Here is a 23509-nt window from a genome sequence, read left to right on the forward strand (position 1 = left end):
AGTACTGCTGTGATCTGTGCCAGCTGGGAGATGTCCCAAAAGGATTGTCTGCCCTCTGAGGATTGCCAAGAGTGCAGTTCGTGTTCCTAAGTCATGTAAGTGCTTAGAAACCAAGGCCCAACTTTCCAGAGTCTTCATGGGACTCAGAGGGGTAGTATGCCACATCACACTACTCTCAGTTTATTGACTTAATTGACTGTTTTGTAACTAATGTTTTGTTGTAGGAAATGAAGAAGGAAAAAAACCACCTGTGCCGCCAGTCTGATGAAAAATCAGAAAAAATCCATCAGCTGGAAGAAGCACTAAAAATAACCCAACACCTTCTGAAGGAGACCCAGAAGAATTCTGAAGAGATGAAAAGTGAGTGACACATTTCTACCTATTTAAATCCCGTTACAAAGTATTACTTCAGTGTGGGGGATCTGTAAACTTTATTATAAATGGTGATTTGAAGCATCCCCAAGAAATAAAAAGTTCCCACTGTGTGATATAGTTAAATTAACTTTCAGCTAATACACGCAATTCTCTTTCCAAACTGAGATGGAACTTCTTTATACAAATATACTAACTCATAAAATTATATGGTTTTAAAGCGATTTAAAATGAGGAATAAATACGTCCCAAACAAAACTATATGGTCAGCAAATTAAATACTACAATGTGCTCCTGTGTTTTAAAATCCCAAGCAAACCAATATACCTCAAACTATTATCCTTTAGCTTGTATATGGACTCCATCAAGCTAAAACGTGATGAAATGTTACCCGCCGAGCCCTAATTTGACTTTTCCCTACATTTGTCTATCTGGTTGGGAAAATGCATTTTGCAGACTGAGGTTTAAGAGAACAGGTCATTCTGCTAAATAGCCATTGTAAAGAAGGAGACTGCTCCCACTTATCGCTGTAGAAGTCTAACCTCACTTAATGAGATTTCAAAATTAAATTTATGGACCTAGTCCTGCTCCCATTTTAATCAGTATTTCTGCACTCTCCAATCCACGAGGCCATCCAAATAACTGCTTTGCGTTTTGATCTTATTCTTGGCAAGTGGCAGCACTTTCGGCTAGCTAATAAAATGTAATGCCTTCGAAGTCCATTTTCTTGCTTTCGCTATCTTTTATCTGTGGTTCTTAAGGTGTCAAATGGGAGCATTATCTCAGTTTTCTGGAGGGACTAATTATGAACAAAAAAATAAGTCAGAAGATGTTTGTGCTGTAGCTCTTCACTGCAACCAAAAATAACTTGTCCTAATTGAAACATAACTGAATGTGGGTGCCCAGAGTCCTAGGCTGTCACCCTTAACCCCCGGACGGTTCTTCCTCTCTAAGAAGTCTCTGATTATCCTCTCTAGTTATACCTTTTCCCCCTTGTAACGGTGTGGGACTCACCCCTGCGGCGCCTCCTTCTGGTCATCCAGGGACTTAGCTCATTTCTAGCCAGAGCACCCTCTGGCGGTCACCATCCTGCTCGACATTAGCCCCCGTGTCCCTCCCGGACCCTGGTGTCCTCCCCTGTCAGGGTCCTGCCCCCAGCAGTAACCCACTATCTGGGGATTCCCACCCAGGGGAATCCCCACCCCCTATCCTCCACCTTGCCTCAGTGGCTACTGCCAGTCACCATCTAGCCCTGTTTCACTGGGGCCGACTGCAGTCTGTAATGGCCACTCATCATTGGCAGGGGACTTTGGACCTGCTGCCTTTCCCTACAACTCAGTACCTCTCTGGGCCTTGGACAAGGCCCTGCAGCCTGGGGAGTTGCCAGCCTGGAGCTCCCCAGCTCCTCTGGCCTTTCCCTAGCCCTGCTTCACTCCAGTACCCTTAGCTTCCCCAGCAGCTAGGTCCCTCTCCCTTCAGAGCTAGAGGAAGATTGACTGAGTGTTTGGCTCACAGCCCTTTTATAAGGGCCAGCTGTGGCCTGATGGGGGCGTGGCCCAGCTGTAGCTGCCTCCCCAATCAGCCCAGGCTTGCTGCTTTCCCCAGCCACAGCCCTCTGCAGGGTTGTTCCAACCCCTTCAGGGCTAGAGCGGGCAACCGCCCCGCTACACTCCCCTTTGAATCACCACCCTAAATAATCCTTCTCCATCCTATGTGTTGACATATTTCAAATAACTGTTGATTGCGATCATTTCCCTTCCCCTCTCTGTGCCCCTCTTTCTCACCAAGTTCTGGGTCTTGGAGACATTGAATTTTCCTTGTCCTGTAGGAAGGGAATGCGTAGTCTTGTTTTATATGGTAAGTTGGTGTTATTCAATAGAATTCTCTTTGCAATACGGGAAATCTCTTGTATTGTCTGTGTCTCTTAATTTTACTCCATACATCAGTCCATCAAACACCTTGATCATTTTTATATATTCTGGATTTTGAAGACAGGAAAATGGACAAATAGGGCACCAAAATTCTTTATCTAGCCATTGATACTGTTACCTGTCAACCATGAGTTTCAGAGTACAAGCCATCAGACCTCAGTGAAGATGGGCCGTAGAAACAGAGTTACAATTGTGAAGCATAGAGCGATTTGACTAGCAGTATGTTCTTTCAGCAAAACTGAATTCTGGCAATGCTAAAATTGTCTCAGCTATACAATTTCATGGTTTGGGAATAAAGGCAGTTTTAGAACACATACGTAATTATATTCTGAAATACTAAGAAAATTTATTGCTAGGTGAAAAATTGAAAATTGTCAATATTGCCATTTTATAGTGTTACCCATAACAGCTAATATTGCATATTTGACATAGTTTGCTTTCACAAATTAACCACTTAATTTTTTTTATTACTATAGATAAGAGTTTGTCTCAGAAACTAGAATTGGAAGCACTACAAGCCGAGCTTCAGCATTTAAAAAGCGACAATAAATTGCTCCAGGATTCAGTCCAGGAGCTACAACTTGAAAATGGAACCCTTAAGAATCTGAACAAGGCTTTAGAAGAAGAAAAAGTAGACTTACTAGAAACAAACATAAGTTTTTCATATAGTTTAATAAGGCATTTTATACTTAAGCTTTTAAGAGCCAAAATATTTATTTGTGTCCTTTTTAATATCTAGTCTCTATTCTAATATAACATTTGCTATAACTTCTCCATTAGTAGCATGGAAATCTCATTAAATCTGTTATCTTATAAACTTCTGGCTATCAAAGATACAGGAGGTCTTTAGCGGGACACCTGAAAACATGATAAAATGTGCAAGTTTTGTCTGTTCTGTGGCCCAACTTTTCTCCTCATTCGGAACAAAGAGGTGATTCCTCTCACCTGTAGAACTGGGAGGTGGACCAGTGTTGTTGCTGAAGGCTCCAGGACTAAGCTCCATCCTTCACCTCAGGCCACCAGAAATTGTGTCCACCAGCAGAACAAGTTGGCGGTTCAGTTTCTCCCAACAACTTTGTTTTATCATTAATTTTTGTTCATTTTTCTGCAATATTGATTTCATTTCAACTTCTTGCTCCTCTTTCTCTCTCCTCAAGTATGTTCTCTGGATCCGCAAACCTAGCACTTCTCAGTAACTCCCTTTGACCACTAGTGCAGTGGTAGAAAAGCCCTGCAAGATCAAGCTAAGTCCAAGTAGTTCAGTGGGCAGCTTTTTAGGGGTCTTAGAGGGTAACCTACGTCTTGCTGCTACAAGCCACCAACCCTTGCTGTGTGAGGGGATGGGGCTTTGTTGGACCAGCGCACTAGTGCCCTGCATGCGCACGTAAACACACCCATTTGAAGCCCTGACTCCATTGTGAGAAGGCTTGATCAGGAGCATGAGGATTCTCAAGGAGATGAGAACCCCACATAGTCTGCTCAGGAATAACACTTGGAAACTCCATATGCTCTGGGTCCCAAAAAGACAAACGGAATTGTCCCCTTTGTAAGGAAGTAATATGTATAATTAATGAGCAGGTCGTATAAACATCAGGCTTTAAATCTTTTCTCTTGCCTTCCCACTCTTAGGATGTGTTTGCTGGGGTTTTCTCCGATATGCGGGTCTCCTGGAGTGCTCTGTATCAGACTCACTGCCCCCTCCCACCCTGGAGTATATCTGGGTGTGCAGAGACACGTGTTACTTCTGTGAAGCCCTGTCTCAGGTGGCAGGGTAATGTAAATTGTTCATCTCTGCTTTTCAACCTGGGATCCTCTTTCAACCAGGGAAGGGGGCCCAAATTTGAGGTCACAATGGAGTGGGAATTGTCCCTGTCCGTTTATCAGGTCAAGGACCCAGGCTTTACCAGGGAAAGGAGTTTGGAGTCTCCTCCCCCTCTCCATAGGCTTGCTCAGCGTTGAAGGATTGAAGAGCACTTTAGACAGTGTGTGCCCAGAACAGAGGCACATAAGAATTCCATTCCTTATGTAGCTGCACCATCAGGGGATTACAGAGGCGTCAAGGAGAAATCCCTTCCCATGTTCAAAATGGCTCCTGCTTTACTGAGTAAAAAGCCCCAAGTGGTACTAATTCTCTTCGGAAGGGTGTAGACAGACACCCTTTCAGGCACCTGGGGCCATCTAGCAAGCTATTCCAACAATCAGCATTTGTCTCAGTACCCCTACTTAGTTGAGCGATGCCCAGAGCAGGGTGATTAGCGTGCTACCTCACTTCTGTAAACAATCGGGGGAAGTACCCCAGGTACACAACCACACAAAAAAGAAATCCCAAACCCACATGATTCTCTCAGCACTGGAAGCCAATGTCTTGAAAAAAACCTCAATAATAATAAACTATCTAGTTTCTCATGCTTTCCTCCTTTGAGATCATCATTTCCGGTTAAAAGTAGATGTTAAACTAAAATGTAAGGAAAATTTGAAAGTTTGGGGAACCTAAGTGCAGCAGTAGTCCTACCAGAGAGAGACATCGCCATGCCTCCACTTATGGTGCAAAGGAAACAATACCTTACTTGCCAGGGTCTGTACTTCCAAATTAGACCGTGTTTAAACATGTCTTTTCACTCTGCCCCTAAGGTTAACCATAACTGACTGATGTGATATTAAACATAACAGTGCAGTGTCTACACTGCATGTTGTAACATCATGTTAATGAACACATTAATTAATACCTTGTGAAACTTCCCACTGTAGACGTGCCCCTATTGTCTTGAAACTGCTTCTACTACCTCATTATGTCACACTCAACTTGTGAGAGCATATCAGTTCTGATGTATGCAGAATTTCCATCTAAATTATTAATTAAGTGATTCTTCTTATGACAGCACTATTTTTGCTAATAATTTAGATAGGCGTTTTTAGTTTTTAAACCTGTCCATCCAGGTGAATTTTTTCTTATCAATTCCCTCTGCATTTTCTAGCCTGCAGTCTTTTTCTACTTCCATTTGTGGTGAATGACGGACTGTAGTTCTGTGCTCTCGCTTCAGAAATAAACACATGAAAAAGCAATCATGTAGCACAGTGTGGAGCCCGTATTGTGGCAAGCAGGCACTGAGTTACAGTGCTCACTCCATGCCCAGCTAATGGAGCACTGTGCTTGATATTTACGTTATCCTGAAGTGTGTTTTATAAGGCTGCCAGATATCCACCATCCATTTCTTTTGGCATTCCAATGCACATAGGGTGGACAAACATGCCTGGACCACATGCTTTTCAGCTGGGTTTTGTCATTGGGTTATTTTGAATATTCTATTTAGATTATTATTTCTCTATCAAGGAAATCTACACACATGTAGCTTTCCAATAAACATGACTTTAATGTTTCTCTGTTGGAATTAGAAGCTGCTATAATTCAATTGTATATTACTAAGTGAATCTACTATACAAATGCATATTATAACTTTTGTCTGGTTTTTTAGTTGCACTGAACTTTTAATGACAGGTGAGATGCCATTTGTGATAGTATAATGCTTATACAGAAGAATGAAGTTTCCTATTAGCAACTAAAAACAATTTTTTATTTTATAGTTGGACAATCTGAAGTCTACAGTTCAACAGAAGAAGCAAAATGGATTTGCTCACAGTAAAATGAAGACGTGGATGAAATCCTGTAAGCAGCTAGAGAAGGGAAAAAAAATGTTGCAGAAACAAATTGCTGAACACGGTGCTCCATTAAAGGAGCAAAAGCCAAGTATGGGGTAGTTTAAGAAGGAAATGCTATACTAGAATGTTATTATAAGGCTGCAAATCATTCATGGAAGTCACGGTTTCCGTGACCTCTGTGAATTTTGCAGTGCTGGTGCAGCTGATCCCAGGACCACCCCAGCAGCTGGGGAAGCCCAGGAGCCAGCCGCACTGGCCGTTGCTCCGGCAGCACTAGGCATGGTCCCTGGTGCTGCCCTGGAGCAGCAGTCTGGGACTAGTGGCAGCGGGGTCCTGGGCATCCCCCCAGCAACAGCGTTGCCCTGTTCTCTCTCCCCCACTCCCCAGCAGTCTTCAGGAGCGTCCCCCCTCCCAGTAGGTAAGATTTAGTCACGAGTATTTTTAGTAAAAGTCATGAACAGGTCATGGGGCCGTGACTTTTTGTTTATTGCCCGTGACCTGTCCATGACTTTTACTAAAAATACCCGAGACTAAAACATAGCCTTAATCATGATCCTGTTTCTAACCTTAATGCATTTAGTTATACAGTATGTTTTCAAAACATGCATTATTACGTTTGATTCAGATGAGGCGCCAGATCCTCAGCTGGTGTAAATCAGTATAGTTTCTGAAGCTCTGCCATTCACAGCAGCTGAGAATTTGGCCCAAGATCTGTCTCCTCAAATTTCAGAGTCTCCTTATATGTTATGAATATAGATTTCCAATGCCTATGTTTTGAAATCAAAAATGACCTTAGGATGAAGGGGAGGCTATTTTTTAAAGAACATTAGAGTGCTGTGTATAACTTCTTACAATGCTTTGTTTGAGACATGAGAGTGTAAAATGTTGGAGTGTGTCTGTTCTTTCCGTTGCTGGCCATCACAACAAAGAAAATTCACATTCTGGGTATAGATGGCTGATAGTTCAGCATCCACCATGGAGAAATTGACATCTTTTAGAGTTTATACATATGTCCTTCCAAACAGCTTTTGGTGTCCTTAGTTGCAGCTTTCTGGGACCAGGAAGTGCTGGAGTTGATTAACTTTAACAAATATTTTTTAAGACACATACATTGGGGTTTTATTGATCACAAGCTTCAGTCATTTCAAGAGTTGTCAGGGGCTAAGTATAGAGCTAATAGGACAACCGTTTAAAGTGGTCACCACCGTGTGTAAAATATACTACAACTTGTCTGCCATTAGCTAGGGTAAGTTAGGCTAGCAAATATTCATGAGTGTCCAATAAGCAGAATCACTAGCGGTATAAAAAGAGATCCATATTTCTGAGACGAGCTATATTCAATTATATACACAACAATTGTTAAAATAATGGTAAGGTGGTAATGTTAAGCACTTCAAAGTTAGGAAATGCCAGAATTAATGTTGCCCATGCATTGTGTGTCCAGGGGCAGATTCCAAAGAATCGGGGTACCTGGCACCCTGACAGTAAATATGGTATCAACAGAGATCTCTTCTGTAAAGTAACCTTTACATGATGTCTGTTTTGTTTTATTTGGTATAGTTTACTGTGGTTGCACAAGCACACATCTTATGTACTTAATTAACAAATGAATGATTGAGATCATTGCATTCTAAACTCATCTTTCCAGAGTCTCCTTAAAGTTATTTGTACAGGTAATGACTCTTTCCTTTGGTCAGGTGCTGATGAGGTTGCCATCTCCCTACATGAGAATGAGTCCGTCCGTCCCCATCCAGACGGACTCCCAGAGGTGGTGAAAAAAGGTAATTGTTACCTCTTTAGAGGAGAACAGACCACATTGGTGGGGAGTGTGTGCGCGCACGCTTATCTAGAGAATCGTGTTGTCATATGTGTGACTTGGAAGCATTGTAAAAACTTGGACATCATCGGCCAGATTCAGCCCTCGTATAGGTTGCATAAGTCCATTTAACTCAACTGCTTGTCAGAGCTGAGTTTAGCCGCATGTGCTTTAAAAAAAAGCCCTAGTATACAATTGAGGCTATAGGGGGCTAGTATATTTTGTTGTAGATGTATGTAATTTCTAGTGGTTTTGGTTTTTGGTCTGTGTGATGTCTTCCCATCTGTACAGTTTTGTAGTATTTGATGACAAAAGCAAAACAGCCAAAAATTCTGAAATCCAGAATCCTAATATCAGGTTGTAGTTTTGAAAATCAGTCTAGATACATGCTGTTGACTTTGGGACTCCTCCAAAAACTTTGCAAAAGACCTCTGGCAAAAAGAGAGGGATTCTAGGCCCAGCCATTCCCAGTATAAAACACCTTTTTCTTCTGGTTGAGAGGAAGGGGGGAAATTTTTGCTTCAACATTTTTAACTAAATGTTTTTTCATTGAAATGTGCTGCATTGTCAAAGCCGAAATGTTTCACGGAGATGTATTGATTCAGACCAAGTTTTTGCTGGGAAGGTTTCTGAGGTGCAAAGTGGACTCTTGCAAGGAGGAAGGCCCCCAAATTGAAAACCTGATGTTTTTGATTCAATTTCATTTTGTGAAAGCCTTTGAAAGGCTTATGTTTTCATTCCAATCTAGAATAAAAACAAATTTTGAAACCTCGAAAGGTGTCGCAAAACAGAATTGTCGCCCTCTGGCCAGCTCCACTTAGAACAGTAGAAGAGACATCATTTTCAGATGGAAATGATTTTCCAGTTAATGGTGTTCCTTTAAAGGAAAAAGAGAACATTTTCTTGGGGAAAACGCTTTTTGCCATTTTAGTAGAGCTGCTGTTGCACAGATCCACACCCTTGCCTGAGTTCACCTATAAAATTCTAGGAACGCAAGATAGTCCTAATAATTCCCCCATTATATTTTATTCAGTGAGTAAATGCCATTTTACTTTCTTAAATTATTACCAGTTGTCATCTCCATCTTGAAATGAGCAAGATCAGATTGATTAGAACAATAAAGTAATTTAAGCAACTGTGGTTAATAGAAGCTGTTTATTTTTTAGGGTTTGCTGATATTCCTATTGGGAAAACCGACCCGTACATTTTGTGCAGAACAGCTCTACACCTAAGGACCAGTCCCCGTCTTGCTGCCCAAAGGCAAAAATTGTCACCATGTTCCCAACTTTTAGGAAAAGGCAGGTCAGATAATCTTGGGGAGATCTGTAAACCGACAGCTGGTGGCAGCAAATCACAAAAGGTAACTGATCTTAAAAATGTATCTGAATGTGCAGGGCATGGGCAATCCACATAATATATTTATCTCTCCAAGTGAGTTTGAAGATATGCCGTGTTATTCATACCTCCTTTATATCTGCCCTGAATATAGTGAAGACAAGGTCATCAATGTAAATACAATCAATAAAGCGTGGCATATAACAAAGATCTGGACATAATGGTAAACTTTCAATTGTTGGTATGATCAAATCTGTGATCTCATGCCAAGTGCTCATTAACTTGGTAAATAGAAATGAGGTAAATCTTCCCACTTGAATGCTCATCACAAATATTTGATTATTTCTTGAAAGACCTGGCTGCCTAGAGCAGGGGGTGCGTGTGTGCGTGCATAGATGGATTACACACAAAAGCACTCAAAAGTTCGGATATGCTGGAATGAAGGCTCCTTGTCCCAATCTCTCTGTTCAGCCAGCCCCAGTTCTCTTCTCCTCCTCCTCTTAGCTCTGTGTCTTCTCTCAGTGTCTCCTACACATTCCCTTCCCCCTACCCCCGCCTTCTCTCATAGTCTTCTAGTCCTAGCCTCGCCTACTGGCTCCCTGTCCTTGGCCCCCTCCCCTCACCCCCGTTCCAGTCCCAATCTTGGCATACTCCTTGTCCCAGTCTGCCCTCCCACCCCCACCCCCACCCCCACATTTGCCTTTTGTCCCCTCTGCATTTGAGTCCAGTATCTTCCTCCACCACCGTGCATGTGCACCAGCTTGGAGGGGTCATTGGGAGTACAGGAAAGAAAGGTTCCTGTCTCAGTTCTGGTGCTTGGCCCAAAGCAGCTGGGAAGGACCGTTGCAGGGAAACTCTGGCGTTGACCCCTGTAGGCCTGGGTTGGAGCATATCAGTTGCTCTGTGAGGATGGCTCAGTGCTGTGTTTTCATATCCAGGAGCTGTGGGGAAATGGCACATGTGCAGTCACTCTGTGGGGAATAGCTCATGCCCAGTTTGGTTAGCACTAAGAGCTGTGCGAGATCCAAGTATACGCAGCGAGGATGAAATCTTCAGAGATTTTAGCTGCTAAAAATCGAAGAATTCTCTCTACTGAGCGTCTGTGAACTGTGATTTTTTTCAAAGGCTTCTAATTTGGCCAAATTTGGGCAGGTTTTCCTGGGGATGGCAAAAAGCACATTCTCTGACACAAAGGCCACTCCCTGCCAAATTGCAAGTCCCTGCTCCAACACATGGAGCTTTTCAAAGAAAAGTTGCCAGAATATTTTAATATGAGAAAAATGTAGATTTCCCTAGCCTTGCTCTTGGGAATAGCTTAACCATTTTGGCTGAAATTCTGCCTCTGTCCCCCACCCCCGAAGAAAAAGAGCATGAGGCAGACATACAGCATGGAAAATTTCAGCCCAAGCAATTAAAGTTTGTAAAGTTATAAGCAGCAGAAAACAGGGTCTTGTAATGGGAGGAGACAGGTAACCTTAATAATAAATGATCCTACTAGCTTTCCCAGTAATATATGTTGGTAACAATTTTGTTTTTGCTGTCGCATTGCTGTGAACTTAGCCAATTTAAACAACACACAAAATCATTCTTTAAATAACAATCTCTACAAAAACAATCATGCTTCAACAAATTGTTTAAAGAGATATTCTGTTCCCAGAGTTTTCATTTTTTAGGGCCAGACCCTGAAGTCGTTTCTCAGTCCTTATGCAAACTTGATCTGATTTTTTCCCTTTGCTTTTAATTATTGAGGACACTGGAATGAAAATTGATCTCATTCTTTAGAAGTTCTGGTACTGAACTTTGTCTTAATGCTTGTATTGTGATAGCCTCAACCAGACACTGGTAACTGCATGTCCACAATCGGAGATTTTGCCCATTGCTAGAAAAACACTGTTAGAGTGAAGGAACAATTAGAGAGGTGGCACACTATCTCCACAACTCTTAGGTCTAAAAAGGAATGCTTCCACAGTCTCTGCTTTCAGTGGTAAAAATCATTTATTTTTAGACTTAGCCTTATATTTCTCAAGCTACTATTACAATTACGGAACTGTAAGGACTGTCTTCCCTTTTTCCACTTGACATCAACATTTTAACAGCTTTTATTTTGATAAGTATTGGCGCTAGAAGGATAAGCCCTGATGCTCATCTCTCACACAGGACCCACATCAGTGTAAGTGGGATGAGAATTGAGACCAATTACCTACACTATCAGAAGCTGTGGCATTTGGGATTTCAATTGTCGTGAAGCACACATTTATAACTACTTAAGTTTTAACTAATTGATGCTAAAATCATGTCAGAATTTGGTGGGAAGTGCAGGGGAGACAAGGATGATTGTAATAGCAGTGGGGACTGGAATTTGAGATAACCCCAAAGGTATAAATATTGTGAAATTTTTCAACAGTTTTACAAAGCTAGTGTTGAACAGCAGAACATCTGGACAAGATATCCTCTGCAGGCCAGTGTAAATGCTTCAGGACGAAACAACTTTTTCAAGTGCTATTATATTGACAGAATAAACTATAGGACATTTACAAATTCATTATGAAATATCAGTAATTAAACTTAAATTACATATCTCAAAATACAGTTCTGCAGATTAGTGATTGAGCAAGAATAGACTAGAAAAGGAATTACTGTGTACTACTCCTTAGCTTTGCCTATACCTTGTTATATTATGTGACTTGCGATTTGTAAAACTTGAACGTGGTGAGGAGTAGGTAGTTGCTGTAAAGCATTCTGCATAGCACTGTTGTATTTTCAAAGTGATAAATATAAACACTGAAGATTCTTGCATTTAGCGGGTGTCTGCTAATTCATGGTATTCGGTTGCTTGGAATGCGTCTCTCACTTCCTGCTGCTACTTAACAAGACTATTTTTTGTTGTGTTGCAGGTAGATGATTCTCAAGAGGGCCAAGCAGAAACAGCTATTGAACCCAAGGAAACTAGTTCAAGATCTCTTGGCATAAATGAGCAACCCACAAAAACTGTTGCTGAGACCTCTAGGGAGAATCTTAACATCATTGAAGAAGGCAAAACCTGTATAATCCTGTAAACCTGAGTAGTATAAGGGCCCTACCGTCAATAAAACCCTAACCCTGCCTCTTGACCCCTTAACCCTGCCCCTTGACCCCTTAAACCCCACCCACCTGTCACAGGAAGTCCCGCCCCAGGGGGTGTTACTTCCGGGGTCAAGGCGGCCACATGACTAGAAGCAAGGTGCCTTATGTGACCCCTCTAAGAACTCCTCCCACCGTCCTCTACCAATCAGGAGGGGTTTCAGCTGCTGGGGACCACCCTGAGAGGAGCTTTGACCAATCAGGGCGAGATCTGGGACGGTGTGAGCCATCTGGAAGTGGCTTTAAGAATTCCTCCCACTTCCCTCTACCAATCAGGATGGGTTTTGCCCTGATAGGACCTCCCAGAGAGGAGATTTGACCAATCAGGGTGAGTGCTGGGGCGGGGTGACCTGTTCGGAAGTGGGTCGTGTGACCCCTCTAAGAACTCCTCCCAACACCCTCTGCCAGTCAGAGTGCATCACCATTACCCCATAAGTCCCAGCTCTGGGCAGAGGAGGCCATCTCTTACCAAGGACACGTGTTTTAGAAATTGTGGAAAGGCTGCTGAGAGGAAACGTGGACTCCTTTACCACCCGTGTGAGAACTTCAGATTTTGTTTTAGCCCCGAGCACCTTTGGACTTGTGTGGAGAAAGCGCTACATCAGTGACAGTCCCGAGGAGGACCCTTTGACTCAACCGTTGATGGATATGTTGGAATCCGACCCCGAAACCCTTGTGAGGCACCCCAATGAGTGTGACGGCCTCTCATTGTTCAACCCCCTAGAGGTGGAAGGCGATCATGGCTTAGGGGAGTCACCAGCTGACAAGGTGAACGGAAAAGACGTCACTCAGGTAAATGAATGATTAAGAAGCGACGGTCGAGGATGGGGTAGAATGGGGCTAGGAACCAGGGATTGCGTAAATTAACAACAAGCAGTGGGGTGCTTACACTGTTTCTTTTCTGAAAATCTCTCAACAGCTCGACGATGCTGTGACGGTACCTCCCATAAGGCTTTATGGAAATATGCTTAGAATGTGATTTATGGAAATATGCTTAGAATGTTTTTTTTCTACATATTCCATGTAACATATCTCTGTAAAGCTTATGATCTACTGAATGTATTAATCCTATTTGTATGCATGTATCATTTTTGTATTTGAAGTTATGAATGTTGACTGTGTACTGGCTTGATTTCTAAATAACCTTAGTAGAGCATTTGGTCAGTTCCTGGAGAAAGGAATGTTGAAATTAAGTACGTAATCAAGAAACACTTAAAGGACAATGGATCTTGGAATGCTCCAATCCACATAAGAAGTCTACTTGAGGACGTTCAAGGTAGCATGTAAACAATGGATGCTCCCTGTAAAAACTGTGAGTCATGCATGGACATGTGACTTGCCCAGGTGACTCCAAAACTCCATCTTGGAGCTGGATTTTGCATAGGAGTGAGGAGGGGGTCTCCACCCACAAGAGAAAGTCTGTTTAAACCCCTGGGAGACCCCTCCATTTTGTCTTCAACTGGCTAAAGAGAGAGCCTCTCCACCCCCACCCCCTCCCAGGATACCTGAAAGAAAGTGGAACAAAGGACAGTGACTGCAAGGGGTGTGAGTGATTGCTGGACCCAGGCTAAAAGGAGACTAATCTGTTAAAGGGAGCTTCTGGAACTGGTGAGGATCTTATCTGTATTCAGTTGGATTAGATATAGATTTGCGCATTTTATTTTATTTTGCTTGGTGACTTACTTTGTTCTGTCTGTTACTACTTGGATCCACTTAAATCCTACTTTCTGTACTTAATGAAATCACTTTTTACTTATTAACTCGGAGTTTGTATTAATACCTGGGGGAGCAAACAACTGTGCATCTCTCTCTATCGGTGTTATAGAGGGTGAACGATTTATACAGGGTAAAACGGATTTATTTGGGTTTAGACCCCATTGGGAGTTGGGCATCTGAGTGTTAAAGACAGGAACACTTCTGTTAGCTGCTTTCAGGTAAACCTACAGCTTTGGGGCAAGTAATTCAGACCCTGGGTCTGTGTTGGAGCAGACGGGAGTGTCTGGCTCAGCAAGACAGGGTGCTGGAGTCCTAAGCTGGCAAGGAAAGCAGGGGTAGAAGTAGTCTGGGCATATCAGGTGGCAGTTCCCAGGAGGTTTCTGTGATCCAACCTGTCACAGTGGCGTAGTCGACAGGATCTGTGCACAGCTGATTGCTTTGAGGTACTGCTAGTGATTTTAAGTGAGTTTTAAATGTGGTGGCTGGAGAACAGACAAAGTGGTTATTGGTTTGTTATTTTCTGTTTGCTTATTTTGGGTAAGGGAAGTAGGGACAGAAAAGGAAGCAAAATAAGTAAGAAGGAAGATCTGAAGAAGCTAAAACTGCACAGGGTGCAAATTGCCCAGAAAGGCTGAACACTGGGCACTGTGAAAGTCTCTGTTAACTAAAAATCCCCTGAGCTGAGTGCATCCCAGTTTCAGTGAACTGCAGAGGGGGTGTGGCCCAGAAGAAGAAAGCAGGAAAAGGACTACCAGTGAAGCAGCTAACAAACTAGAGCTGGCTAGACTGGAAGCAAAAGAGAAAGACAATGAACATAAAAGACTGAGGGAGAGGGAGGAGGCTGCCCACAAGAGAGCTACGTAGGCAGAGACAGCAAGGGTGGAGGCAGAGGCAGCTTCCCACAAGAGAGCTATGGAGGCAGAGACAGCAAGGGTGGGTGCAGAAAAAGCCAGGGAAGAGGCTGCCCACGAGAGAGCTGTGGAGGCCCAGAAGCATGAACTGGCTGTAATGGAGTCGAAGAGACAAAACCTTCCACCTGCTGGCTCCACTTCCCCAAAAATCCATAAATAGGAGCGACTGCGTCTACAGTATGTGGAATCCAGCAATATTGCTGAATATTTCATCACCTCCGAGAGGCTGTGCACCCTCCATGCCATCCCTGAAGATCAAAAGATGACCACATTGATAGCAAAATTGGCACGGCACGTCGCTCGGAGGGGGGCGCGGCGCTTGGAGGAGGCGGGGCTTCGGGCGGTGCGGCGCTGGGGGGGCGGGGGCTTGCTCGGGGGTGGGGCTTCGAGCGACGTGGTGCTGGGGGGGCGAGGATTTCGGTGGCGCTGGTGGGGGCAGGTTCAGCTGTGCGTCGCTCACAGGGGGGGGGTACGGCGGGGCGGCGCTCTTCTTTTTTGCCTGGGGCGGCAAAAAAGTTAGAGCCGGCCCTGCTTGTAACAGGGGGGCCACCACAGCTGCTGACTGCCAGGAAGTTGCAGGTCAGCAGGGGGCAGGGCCTGCCCTGGAGTGCACCGAGGGGTCTGTCCCAAAGGTGGAAGTTGGGGTCCTGGTGAACACTGTGGTGGAAACAGGCCCCAAGATCTCTTTAGCTGGAAGCAAACCCAACCTGAGTGAAAAGGGGGGAATTTTGCTGGCCAGTGAAGAGTCTGCCCTAGCTGGTAGCTGTGAGCCCACAGCTGGACCAGGGTCACCTTCCCTTTCGGGGGACACAGGAGTGTCTGACCCAGAGGGGAGCCCAGAGAGGGAAGCCCAGATGGAAGGTGAGGTGGGGGGCAGAGAGTCCGCCCACCTTTTGTAGGAAGGGACTTTCCCAGGAGGAGGGTGAAAAGTCTGCATTTAAAATGCCAGCCCCTTCTCCTGTGGATCAGGTTTTAAGGGAAACCTGGGGGTCAGGTCTCCTGGAGGGGGGAGTCCATCCAGCTGACTGTTGGGAACAGAAAGTGGGGTGCCCACAGGGGTCCAGAGCACCCCATTGAAAGATGTTGTTCTTGCTAGACTTGTAAGAGATAAAACTCTCTCTCCAAGATAGGGATGGGGGGGAATCTCTGCATGGGTGGAACTTCACAAGGGAGTGGGGTCCAGCCCAGAGAAATTCCAGAGGGAGGGGCAGGCATGATTGCAGTACACCCGCTCCTTGCCAAAGCCTCAAACACATGCCTGAATTAAAAGTCTTCTCCAAAGAGGCAGAAGAATCTGCATCAGAGGACCTACCAGAGGGTACAGAGAACTGGGAAAATGCAATAGACACTAAACGAGTCAAATTGAGGGAACGAAGCCTGTCCACCGTAGATTTGCTGTTAACCTTGTGTCTTTGGCTAATTTACCTATGGGATAAAACAAAGGAATTCATACTAGTGGTAAACCCTTTAAAGATGTGGGACATAACTGCTTCGTGGAAGAAACTGTTGTACATGCTAGGGATGGTGACAGGACAGCCCCACAAGCATGTTACTTTTCAGCCTATACCTGTAAACAGACTGGAAGCTTGGCACAGCAGCAAAAGCATAACAGGCCCATGCTGCCGTGTAGAAGGGGAAACTGAGGCACACCGCCTCATGGCATTGGTGGCTAAATGCCCAAACACCTCCACTTTAACAGATATTGCTGTCTGCATTCTGGTAACAATATTACACCCCAACCTGTTTTCAGGCATCTGGGGACCAGGAACCCCAAAACTGGCTAGGACCCTTAGGAATGACATCATATGGTTTAAAGGTACTGAAAAGGAGTATGACCAAAGACAAACAGGGATTTTACATGTACTGCCTCTGCCATGCACAGTGTCCAAGTCTCTGGCAGTAAGCTCAGGGGGAGGGTGTGACACTACCTCCCATAAGGCTTTATGGAAATATGCTGAGAAAGTGTTTTATGGAAATATGCTTAGAATGTATTTTATGCTACATATGCCATGTAACATATCTCCGTAAAGGTTATGATCTACTGAATGTATTAATCCTATTTGTATGCATGTATCATTTTTGTATTCGAAGTTATGAATGTTATGAATGTTGGCTGTGTACTGGCTTGATTTCTAAATAACCTTAGTAGAGCATTTGGTCAGTTCCTGGAGAAAGGACTGTTGAAATTAAGTACGTAATCAAGAAACACTTAAAGGACAATGGATCTTGGAATGCTCCAATCCACATAAGAAGTCTACTTGAGGACGTTCAAGGTAGCATGTAAACAATGGATGCTCCCTGTAAAAACTGAGTCATGCATGGACATGTGACTTGCCCAGGTGACTCCAAAACTCCATCTTGGAGCTGGATTTTGCATAGGAGTGAGGAGGGGGTCTCCACCCACAAGAGAAAGTCTGTTTAAACCCCTGGGAGACCCCTCCATTTTGTCTTCAGCTGGCTAAAGAGAGAGCCTCTCCACCCTCCCAGGATTATTGAAAGAAATTGGAACAAAGGACAGTGACTGCAAGGGGTGTGAGTTATTGCTGGACCCAGGCTAAAAGGAGATTAGTCTTTAAAAGGGACCATTCTGGAACTGGTGAGGATCTTATCTGTATTCAGTTTGATTAGATATAGATTTGCACATTTTAAGCTTTATACAGGGTAAAATGGATTTATTTGGGTTTAGATCCCATTGGGAGTTGGGCATCTGAGTGTTAAAGACAGGAACACTTCTGTTACCTGCTTTCAGGTAAACCTGCAGCTTTGGGGCACGTAATTCAGACCCTGGGTCTGTGTTGGAGCAGACGGGAGTGTCTGGCTCAGCAAGACAGGGTGCTGGAGTCCTGAGCTGGCAGGGAAAGCAGGGATAGAAGTAGTCTGGGCACATCAGCTACTGGCAGCGCCCAGGGGGTTTCTGTGATCCAACCTGTCACAGATGCCTTTCTAGAGGCCTTTGAGAACTTACACATCGGTATCCCCATGGGAGTAAGCATATCATGCATCAGCTGTTTTTGCTCATGTCTGAGTCACAGATCTCAAGAGGAAAATCTGGAAAAGGACAAAATGGAAGAATGAACCAGCTCAGACTTCCTTACGGTAGGCGTCATGGCGTCTATTTTTACAGGCGGCTGTAAAGGGTTGTGTTAAACCAGGCGATTCATAAAACTTATTTAAATGTGTCAATATGAATGTGTCCCCCTCCATACTTGTGTTAGTAAACGACGGTACATGATATGTCTCCACAGATGGCTCTGTTAAATAAATATATTACATCCCCGGGGAAGTTGGGAGCTTTGGCGGGGTTGCCCCTTTTTCTAAAGCTCCTTTGGTTTTAGATTCTCTCACGTGGTCGCCTTTTCTGAAAGGGGCAACAACCGGTTTTATTTTAAAACCATCTCCGTAAACCGTTTTCCATACCTTCAGAGAATTTGAAGGTTTAACGTCAGCGGGTCTGGTACGTATAGTTCTGTGAAAACTCTGGTTGTAACTCTTTATTAAGTCAGGTATCATGTCGATGTAGCGAAAGGTGTTATGGGCTGTAAAATATCTCCACATCCTAGTTTTTAAAGTTCTGTTAAATCGCTCCACAACCCCTGCTTTGACTTCATTATTAGTAACAAAATGGTGAATGCCGTGCTGCTTTAACAATCTGCTTGAAGGTTTGTTTAAAAATTCTTTCCCCCAATCGGTTTGTAATTTTTGAGGCACGCGCCCTTTGCTAAAAATAGCTTTAAAGGCCTTGGATACCTCACCACTTGTCTTTTCTTTTAGGCCTAAGGCCCAGGCATATTTGGATAGAATGTCTATCACTGTTAAGATGTACTTAAAACCGCTGTTGTGTTTGGAGAACCGGTGCATATCCACCAAATCTGTCTGCCATTGCGCATCTACATCTGAAACAACGGTCTTGTTTTATAACGTATTCGAGACAATTTGTGTAAAGTGTAAGCATCCTGGTCTGAAAACCAAGCTGTTACCTGTCTTCTATTTAAAGTTTTACTATGCTTTTTGGCCACTTGAAAAAGAGGGTTCACCCCGCCGAAGCTCCCAACTTCCCCGGGGGTGTAATATATTTTCTTTAACAGAGCCATCTGTGGAGACATGTCATGTACCGTCGTTTACTAACACAAGTATGGAGGGGGACACATTCATATTGACACATTTAAATAAGTTTTATTAATCGCCTGGTTTAACACAACCTTTTACAGCCGCCTGTAAAAATGGACGCCGTGACCCCTACCATAACGGAGTCTGAGCTGGTTCATGTTGTCAGTAGCTACCGGTGTGGTGCTCTTCTCTTGTTCAATGATTATAAAAGTCGGCTGCGTGCGTATTCCCTGTGTGTGCTGCCCGGGCTCTGCACAGATAGCTGACACAGCAGACCCGAGAGAACCCCCAAAGACCACAGACTCTAGTAAGGTTCGAAGGCACCCGGCCAGGTTTATTGTTGAACAAAACACAGTCTCTAGCTTTAGCCGGATTAGATATCGACGGGTCTGCTAGTACATATGTGCTCCCTGACAATGGACACAACTCAGTCAGTGGCGGGGCTTTCCACTGCCCCCTAGGCCAGACAAAGATGTGCTCTCCGGGACGTATTCTTATACACAGATGCAGAACAGATTACTCATCACTCCTGACACATTGAGGTGCAGCCCCTTTACGCATTACTGCCATTCTCCTGGCACAGGTGGTTTCGAACAAATCTATCCATTATACTATCTATCCATCCAACTGTCTATCCATCATACTGTCCTTTCATATTGTCTATCCATCATATTGTCTATTCATCATATTGTCCTTTTATACTGTCATTAGGCTGGGTCTGCCTGTTCCTTGTTATCTGTGTGGGATGTGTTCGTACCCAGCTGTTCTGGTGCCGTCTTGGCACACGTTCCTCTTCTAGCAGCCCTCTTCTTGACAATTTCTGTGAGCAGGGCCTGCCTCTGGCTCACAGCCTAATTTGCTTAGCAACAGCTTGACCCTTACTTCAGATCAGGCCTCATCTTACTACAGTTCATTCTTCCATTTTGTCCTTTTCCAGATTTTCCTCTTTTGATCTGTGTTTCAGACATGAGCAAAAACAGCTGATGCACGATATATTTACTCCCACAGGGCTACCGATGTGTAAGTACTCAAAGGCCTCTAGAAAGGCATCGTCGAGCTGTTGAGAGATTTTCAGTAAAGAAACAGTGTAAGCACCCCACTGCTTGTTGTTAATTTACGCAATCCCTGGTTCCTAGCCCCATTACACCCCATCCTCGACCCAGGGCCGGCTCCAGGCACCAGCCGACCAAGCAAGTGCTTGGGGCGGCACCTTACAGCGAGGCGGCGCTAGGATTTTTATTTATTTATTTATTTTGGTTCGGCGGCGGGGCGCTCGGGGGGCTTGGCGCGGCGCTCGGAGGGGGAGCAGGGTCTTGGCACGGCGTGTCGCTCGGAGGGGGGCGGGGGCGCATCGCTCAGAGGGGGGCGGGGGCTTCGGGCGGCGCGGCGCTTGGAGTGGGCGGGGCTTCGGGTGGCGCGGTGCCGAGGGGGCGGGGGCTTGCGCGGCGCATGGGGGGTGGGGCTTCGGGCAGCACAGCGCTCGGAGGGGGGGCGGAGGCTTGGCGCGGCGCTCGGAGGGGGGGCGGGGCCGCAGCGCTTGGAGGGGGCGGGGCTTCGGGCGGCGCGGCGCTCGGGGAGCGGGGGCTTGCGTGGCGCTCCGGGGGTGGGGCTTTGGGCAGCATGGCGCTTGCAGGGGCGGGGGCTTGGTGCGTCGCTCGGAGGGGGGGCAGGGGCTTGGCACAGCACGTCGCTCGGAGGGGGGGGCGCGGTGCGGCGCTTGGAGGGGGCGGGGCTTCGGGCGGTGCGGCGCTGGGGGGGGCGGGGGCTTGCTCGGGGGGTGGGGATTCGGGCGGCGTGGTGCTGGGGGGGGCGGGGATTTTGGCGGCGCTGGTGGGGGCGGGTTCAGCTGTGCGTCACTCACGGGGGGGTATGGCGGGGCGGCGCTCTTCTTTTTTGCCTGGGGCGGCAAAAAAGTTAGAGCTGGCCCTGCCTTGACCGTCGCTTCTTAATCATTCATTTACCTGAGCAAAGTCTTTTCCGTTCACCTTGTCCGCCGGTGACTCCTCCAAGCCATGATCACCTTCCACCTCTAGGGGGTTGAACAATGAGAGGCCGTCACACTCATCGGGGTGCCTCACAAGGGTTTTGGGGTTGGATTCCAACGTATCCATCAACGGTTGAGTCAAAGGGTCCTTCTTGGAACTGTCACTGATGTAGCGCTTTCTCCACACACGTCCAAAGGTGCTCGGGTCTAAAACAAAGTCTGAAGTTCTCACAGGGGTGGTAAAGGAGTCCACGTTTCCTCTCAGCAGCCTTTCTACAATTTCTAAAACACGTGTCCTTGGTAAGAGATGGCCTCTTCTGCCCGGAGCTGGGACTTCTGGGGTAATGGTGCTGCACTCTGACTGGCAGAGGGTGTTGGGAGGAGTTCTTAGAGGGGTAACACGACCCACTTTCGAACAGGTCACCCCGCCCCAGCACTCACCCTAATTGGTCAAATCTCCTCTCTGGGAGGTCCTATCAGGGCGAAACCCATCCTGATTGGTAGAGGGAAGTGGGAGGAATTCTTAAAGCCACTTCCAGATGGCTCACACCATCCCAGATCTCGCCCTGATTGGTCAAAGCTCCTCTCAGGGTGGTCCCCAGCAGCTGAAACCCCTCCTGATTGGTAGAGGACGGTGGGAGGAGTTCTTAGAGGGGTCACATAAGGCACCTTGCTTCTAGTCATGTGGCCGCCTTGACCCCGGAAGTAATACCCTCTGGGGCGGGACTTCCTGTGACAGGTGGGTGGGGTTTGAGGGGTCAAGGGGTGGGGCTTAATGGGTCAAGGGGCGGGGTTAGGGTTGGATTGACGGTAGGACCCTTATGCTACTAGCCTGCATGTAGTGACTCGGTGTGGCTCCCCTCCTGCCCAGCAGAGGGAGAGCCCTTAGAGACACCCAAGTGGGCAGAGTCACCGACGCCTGTTCCCGCCCCCCGGAAGTCAAGGGGCGGTACAGGAAGTATAAAAGCTGGTCGCCAGAGCTCAGTGAGGCCCCAGCCACCGCAGGGAGCAGACGTGCGGCCGGGAGACCTCCGAGGCCTGAAGCTGTTGCCCTAACTGGCCGGAGCTACCCCGAGCACACTATGAGGAGGAGCCGCCGGAGCCCGTCCGCTCCCGTCATTGGGAGGAGCCGTCGGACCTGCCCCGCGCCAACTACGAAGGCGAGGAGCCCCCAGAGCCCCTCCGCCCCTGCTGTTACCCGGAGCAGCCGCCGGAGCCTCAGTGGCCGGATTTCCCCAAGGAGCTGCCAGACCTGCCCCCAAGCCCCGGACCAGAGGAACCGATGTTGCTGGACTGGCCCGAGCCCGGCGTCACCAACGAGATAGGCCCCGAGGGGGAACACGGAAGTAGCCCGGGGGTAGCCGACCCCGGTCAGGCTGCAGATGCATGTGAGCCGATGTCAGTGTGTTTCGGGCAGGATACCCCACTGACCAGCAGCTGTGATAGCCGCTGCTAGGGCCCCGGGCTGAGACGCAGTGGAGTGGGTGGTCCTGCGTCCCCCCCCTGCCACCCCCGCTCACGGGTGGCAGGCTTCCCCCTCACCCAACGCTCAGGTGTAGGAGCCTGCGCTTACCACAACTGGGATATTGTTTGCTCAGCCCCTGCACCAAAGGGCCTGAGCTGTGACTGTTTGTGCCCCGCCCTGCTCCAGGGCCTGGGCCCTACCTGAACTTGCTGCTTGTTTGCTCAGCCCCTGCACCAGAAGGCCTGAGCTACCAAACTGATTGTTGCTCAGCCCCTGCACCAAAGGGGCCTGAGTTGTGACTATTTGTGCCCCGCCCTGCTCCAGGGCCTGGGCCTACCTGTTGTGTAATGTTTGCTCAGCCCCTGCACCAGAGGGCCTGAGCTACCAAACTGATTGTTGCTCAGCCCCTGCACCAAAGGGCCTGAGCTGTGATTGTTTGTGCCCCACCCTGATCCAGGGCCTGGGCCTACGAAACTCACTGTTGTACTGGTGCTCAGCCCCTGCACCAAAGGGCCTGAGCCCCCTAACTGTGTATTGTTGCTCAGCCCCTGCACCAAAGGGCCTGAGCTCCTGAACTGTTGTGTATTGTTGCTCAGCCGCTGCACCAAAGGGCCTGAGCTCCCTAACTCTATACGGTTGCTCAGCCCCTGCACCAGAGGGCCTGAGCCCTGAACTAACTGTTTGTTTGCTCAGCCCCTGCCTGAGGGCCTGAGCCCCTGAACTAACTGGTTGTTTGTTCCACCAGTAGTGAGTCGGTGTGGCTCCCCTCCTGCCCAGGAGGGTCGAGCCCCGGCACGAACCTTCTACACTGCAGTTATGCCACTTCAGATAAAGATAGCCTTTGGAAGATAAATAGTTTTCATGACTAGGTGTGAAAACTATATGCTCACTATTTTTTGTCAAAATAATTTGTATAATACTTTGAACACTAAATCATTTTTACAGGTCTTGTTGTTAAACATTTCCTGATAACTATGTCAGGAAAGCTATGTTGAAAGAATGGTCATATCCATTTTTATTTCACAACATGTTGGTAATATAGCTGATCGTTGTACAATGTTCTGTAAATAATTCTGTAGAAACTTGTTTGAGATA

The sequence above is a fragment of the Emys orbicularis genome, chromosome 3 (genome assembly GCF_028017835.1).
Source record: "Emys orbicularis isolate rEmyOrb1 chromosome 3, rEmyOrb1.hap1, whole genome shotgun sequence".
Taxonomy (NCBI): Eukaryota; Metazoa; Chordata; order Testudines; family Emydidae; genus Emys; species Emys orbicularis.